We start from the raw sequence: 6,611 nt of genomic DNA on the forward strand, positions 1-6,611 counted from the left end.
CGTCTTGTCAATACACTGGGTAACTCTGGAATTGCGCTCCCTCGCTTCCATCACAAAGTATTGCCCTTCTCATAGACCTCTAGGCCTAACACGGGCACCCAGTCCTTTATGCGCTTAGGGTCTTTGCTTATTAACCCAAACGATTCCAGTTTTGCTCGAACCACATCTGCAGACATTATATCCTCATTAACGTAGATGTCGTCAATGTAAGCTGAAGCAGCTTTTGCTGTGGTCTCATCCTGCTACAAAATAGTTTTAATAATAGTTGTGATTATTAAGGGTGCTACGTTTAGGCCAAAACCTAAACGTGTCAAACAATATCGTTTTCCCTTGATTATCACTGTTTGAAATGGCCATAATGACTCATGGACACGTATCTGCAGGTAGGCTCTCTTCAAATCCAGCAGTGCTACATTACTCCCTTTCTGACGCCACCCTCTTAGTTTAGCAGCGCACACATCTGCGTTTCCAGTGAAAGCATCAACATGTTGATTCAATTCTCGGTAATTCATTACGGGCCGAATTTTGTCTTTAGTAGGTTGTTCAACAGCCATGAGCGGAATTAATCCTTTAGGTGGTCCTAGACGTTCCTGTGGGTATGGTATTAACCATCCGTGATCAATCCACATCTGAAGTTCTTCTTCATATGCGGCCCTATTCTTTGTGAAAACTACATACTCTGGAATGGTGTTGTACAGCCGATCTGGTGCCTGGCTCATAGTCCATTTCCACTTTGCAGTCCACGTCTTTTCCTTGTCGTCAAACGTAGTACAGAAGTCCTTTTCTTCAATAGATATGGCTGCACAGACTTCTTTTCCTTCTCCAAGCATTACACCACCAGTGGCTGTGATTATGACGCCTCCCAGTGCTTGCGTTGCATTAGTTCCAATCAACATGTCATAGCCAAGGGGGTTTTCTTGCATCACCAGAACATCAACTTTGGCTGTGTCACCCTTCTCAGTACAGATCGTAATCGTCCCTTCACCACAACATGCTCGGGATAAACCATTGATCGTCATAATACCGACTGGTTGCTCCCGCCACATCTGACAGTAATGTGCACTAACTATAGACCGGGAACACCCCGTGTCTATGAGTGCTGAACACTGCACATCGTCAATTTTAACGCCAATGACCGGTAATCCTGTGTTTATTAGTTGGTAAGGGGCAAGGGTGGCGATAGTACCTTGCCCCCAACATCGTTTCCCGAACAGTTGCGAGATATGTGCTCATACTTATTGCAGCGATAGCATTGTATTTTGTCTCTGTGCTCGTAGATATACACACCTCCTATCACTCCGGCAATCCTCAGCAAAATGATTGGCCTTCCCACATTTATAGCACACTGGGCCTACACGCTTATTACTACCTGGGAGATAATCTACATTGCTTCCATGCGGTTCGACTGTTGCATGTTGAATGCTAGTTGCTACTGAAATTGGCTCCTGTTCCTTACAGATGTTTCGAGCTCGGGCTAATCTGTTGTCAATTAATCAATTTGTGACGATGCCCGCAACAGTTTGCAGACCTCCTCAAGTAAGCCTATTAGAAAGGCACATCTTAATATCTTATCATTCACCCCACCAAATGGTACCGACAACTTTCGTAGGTCAGCTAGGTACACATCAACGTTTTCCTTGGGGTGAAGTCGCCGGCTCGTGAACTGTTGCCATGCAACAAACGGATCTGTACCAAACGCTGTATACAGGCTGTGTTAGATTGTATCCCAGTCTGGTTCATCTCCAAGTTGCTGGTAGACTGCATAGCCCCCTCCGGTTAACCTCAAAGGAATGACTGTGGCTGGTTCTTTAATTCTGCACAGTGTACAGATCTTTTCAGCCTTTTCCACCCATTCGACAACAGACGGTCCAGTGGTAGATCCATCAAACTCAGGTATCAAGCGAAAGTCGAATCTGTCCATTTTCTGCCCTTCGAGTCACCGCACACCGAGAGCCGAAATAGCTTATAACTCAATAACTTGAGTTTTATTTCTTCCGCCCGTCACACCAATAATTTCCTGGGTAAGGTTAACACTTTTGTCTAAACTTCCAACTTCTGTACACGTAACGCACCTTCTCTCAACTCCCAACGTACTTTTGCTAATTCAAGTTATTGCTTTGAAATCCAACTTCAAAATGAACAACCCTCTCAAAAATCAACCCTCTTTTATCTCCAACCAGAGAAGGCCAGAGGAATTAGTTGGCCGAAATGTTGTGAATAAACAATCCAATAAAAGATGAAAAACAACAACTAATAAAGATGAGACTAATAGTCTGAAATAAAAATAAATTAATATATATAATGCTCATCTCAAAAATGAATTCCAATTAAGGAATAATATATATACAGGAGCATCTCATTTGCATATCGTGTGGTCACATTGCAGGCATATAAAGAGATAAGGCAGCCATTTTTGTTTCTTTCTTCTTCATTGATTTCATTCCACGACCGACCCGTTGAATTATGCACACGTGCTAATTAGGTAAGGCGCACGTTTCCCTACAGAAGTATTTAGTCGAAAATTGTAAAAAGCAAGAAACAACAGCAAAAAAAACTTATACCAATACAGTAGAATTTAATTATCTACCAACCTAAATACTTTTAACATGCTTAAACAAAGTTTTTTTGTTTTTTATTTTTCTAATTTCAAAATGTGTTGCACCATTATTGTGATGTTTAATTTGCAGTATATTTCAATTTAACTTTTATTATAAAAAAGTTTGAGTTTATGATTTGTTTCCTGCAAAAAAAAACCCTCTCTGAAAAAACAGGTAAAACTAGCTGATAAAATATGTAACCGCTTCAATATAATTCCAGAAACATATAGTGAGAAAACACGGAACATTTTATATATTGAATATACTATATTTATAATTTTTTTATGGTAGGAAGTTAAAATATGGAGTTTTGGGGGGAGGGGGTAGAATTAGCGATTTTTGAAAATTTCAGACGATAAAAGTTAAAAATCTAGCGATTTTCTGGACATTTCTTTCTCCTGATCTCGCGGGTTTTTTAAAATCTCAGTTGCCAACACTGCATCATTAAAAACACACTACATGCTTAATGTAAATAGATTGTGTTTACAATATCGGTAAATGTAACCATGTGATTGAAATTTAATTTAAATTAATCATACGTGGTCGCTTTCCTATTAAATATACATCGAAAAATCGTAGGTACAGACAAAATGAATGCCGACGTTTAAAGTGTATAAACATTTTGACCCCTCCCTTTACTTAAAAATTCACCAAAAATCAGGAAATTAACTAATTTTAATGAAAATTTCAGTATTTATCAAATAATGATCGCCGAATATAATGAACTAATTATTTTTACTTAACTCTCAGTGAACATGTTTTATTTTGTTTAAACAAAAATACCTTTACTAAAGTTATGGTTTTCAGTAGTAAATAAAAAACGCAAGAATTTATTTTTGCTTTTTTTTATATCAATAAAGCATCGTAATTTGTAACAATAAAAAATAATTTTTACAGTAACATTACGAAAATAAGCCCCTAAAGTCCGTATTAATGAATTCGATATAACTCGAAGAAAAATGAATTCTCGCATACTATTCAGGAAATTAAAGATTCAATTAGATTCCTATTTCAGTCACCTAAATTATTTAAGGTGAAATGAGTAAAGGAATTTATAGCCAAACCTAAATATTTTTTTTGCTTAAAAAATAGCATTAATACAGTAAGTTAGGTAAAATTTGCATAGAATGCTCTGCTTTACGGTTGTTGTAAAAATGGAACGGAAATTTGAATTTCGTTCCCTTTTAAATTCGGTACATTTTTACATTACGCCCAACTCATCATTCACATTCGACACGTCAACTTTTATAACTTTTCGTGTATGCAGGTAAGGTTATGGGTGTCTATTCCGAAAGCCGTTCTTAACATGGGTAGATTGGTAGGTGTGTCAGAAATTTCGTGAAAAATAGTGAATAAATACACCCGTATTTCCAAGCTTATAACTCCTCGAAAAATGAAACCCAAGCCCTAATTTTGTTTTCAATTAAAGGAACAAGGACCAAGGTTTCATTAAAACAAACAACAAAAAAACAACGTGTTAAAAAAAAAAAGGTTTTAAACTTCGAACTTTACAGATAAATTTCTAAAAAATGCTACTTTTTTGTTTTAAATTTGAATATATTATTTATTGACCTTTTCTCTTCAATTTGTGATATATAACACTTTGGTGAGTGTTGTGGTTGCAAGGTTGAACAATAATTAGTAAGGAAATACAATGAAGACGCAAACAACAAGATAACGCAATAATAAGTGTAAAGGTATATTTACAATATGTACAAATGACGGTGTCGAGTCAGAGAGTCTTGGTGGGAGGACATGTACGCTCTTCGGCGTCACTTCTGGTGACATTTGAGGAAGACACCCCAAGGCCAACCTAGGCTTGCCATTTATAGTGTTATGTTATTCGCATATGCAAATAAGTGGTTGCCACCACAACACCTCCCTCCCAAGATTTGAAGTCACACAGATTTCAATATCTTTTCCTTTTTGGGTTTACCATTAATGGTTCATTCACTTTTCTTTTCCTACCTGATCTTCGGTTTTCAGGTGCATTTTGAGGCGGTTCCAAATTAAAAAATTCGTATATGATATCTATGGTGTCCTCCTCTTCGACTGTTGTCGTATCATCATCGTCTTGGATATGACGTTTTTTTATCTGATTTAGGTGCCTTTTATGTATATTCTGTGGACCTTTAATCATGTATGTACAATCACCAATGCGTTTATCCACTACTCCACATTCCCAGTAAGATGTGTTATTTCTGTAGCACTTAAAATATACTCGATCTCCCGAGTTATATTTCTTTCTTCTCGTGTGTGTAGTGTTTCGGATAATTGCCTGCCTTGGCAATAGTTTGTCAAACGCTGATTTTACCTTTCTGGCAAACATTAGATCAGCTGGTGATATGTTTGATGGTGTACTAGGATGTGGTTATTATCTTTGGAATATCCCGTTCCATTGCTTTTCTTTGTAAAGTTCTTGGTTGGTGCGTATGGTTTTCTAACTTTTCTTACATATGCTACTCCGGATTCTTCTATATTTTTTGAATCCTTTTTTAGTGTAATGCCCCTTTCACAGTCCTCTGCTAGTTTCTGGAGGGTTAAATCTTGCTCAGATTCCAGCTTAGACAACACTCGTCTGCGTATTTCTGCATTCTTCGTGGAAACTAACCTTTGAGCGAAGATTAGGCATTTAAAATCTTCTACCGTTAGTTCTGCAAGCTTAAAATTATCGCAGTTTTTATTGACAACTGATGCGTATGTCAAATAATCTTGGTTTTCCATCTTTCTTAGATTCATGCACAGCCATCTTTTATGAAAAAGAGATATATTTGGATTAAATAATTCTTTTAGTAATTTTACAGCTTCCATGAACTCTAATTCCGCAGTTTTTTTTAGGTAATATGTAATCTACGAATTTGCTGTGTTCTGATGTACCCAATTTTCTGAGTAAGAGGCTCACTTTCCGACTATTTGGCCAATTTGTACAGTCCAGTTGAAAAACATCCTCGTATCTTGTGTAGTATGCTTCAAAATTCTTCTCTTCCTCAGGCACATAATGAAATGTGTCCATGCTATTAAAAATAGTTGTATGGGAGAAATTAACACTATCGACATTTTCTCGATTACTCTTTAGTAGTTCCAGTGTTTTAGCAAAACGTTCCTCTTGTCTTGCTTCATGTTCCAATTGCAGTTTTTTCTGCTTTAATTGCGCCATTTTCTGCTTTTCTTCTTGTTCCTGCTGCCATTTCAATAATCTGTCCTCTCTCTTTTCCTCGCGGTCAGCCTGTGCCTGTATTTGTGTTTGCAAAAGCTCGTTTTGTGTAGCTTGTGCTTGTAAAAATTGCATGAACATTTTTGATAAGTCTTCCATGTTTTTTTTTTTTTTTTTTTTTTTTTTTAGTGTGTAGTTAAAAAAATATTGTACCATGTACCATATACACCGGTTTGGGTTACAACAAAAAAGCAAACTGCTGTAAGCTCCTGTTTTCAATAATAATATCGCTGCTTGCAATAATATATTCTTTTTGCGAGTCACGCTGCAAAAAAAAAAATAAATAAAACAGATTTATCTGGAATCACGAAATGGAATTGACTTTCCGTTTTAGGCACTTACTAATAAGTAACTCTTTCCACAAAATAAAAGTTTGGGTTTTTTTTTTATCGAGTCACAATTGAATAAATGTATGCAGTACATTTAGTTCTTTGAGTTTTTTTTCTCTAGTATTTTAGTAATTAAAATACCTCTTAAATTGAGATTACCTTTTTTTTCCCCGTGACGTTTTACTGTATTATCCGTTATTCAGTGACAACTTCAAGGAAAAAAATCCTTTCCTTGAATTTTAGTTTTAGCTGTGGTATTTCCTTTTAGTACCGACGTCAACCAAAACATTAATTAAAAAGTCCTTTAGTTGTTGCTTTGTTTACGGAGAACAGTAATTAGAATCCACTGGTGAACTTTTTTCGTAGGTTACTTCCTTGCTTTTCGTAATACGGGTCTGACCTGTCGTTTTTGCGACAGAACAAAGTTCGCTTTTCGTTTGCAAGTTGGTCCTTTAGTAAGATTTGTCGTGT

The sequence above is a fragment of the Euprymna scolopes genome, chromosome 37 (genome assembly GCF_053919585.1).
Source record: "Euprymna scolopes isolate OS-2025 chromosome 37, ASM5391958v1, whole genome shotgun sequence".
NCBI lineage: Eukaryota > Metazoa > Mollusca > Cephalopoda > Sepiida > Sepiolidae > Euprymna > Euprymna scolopes.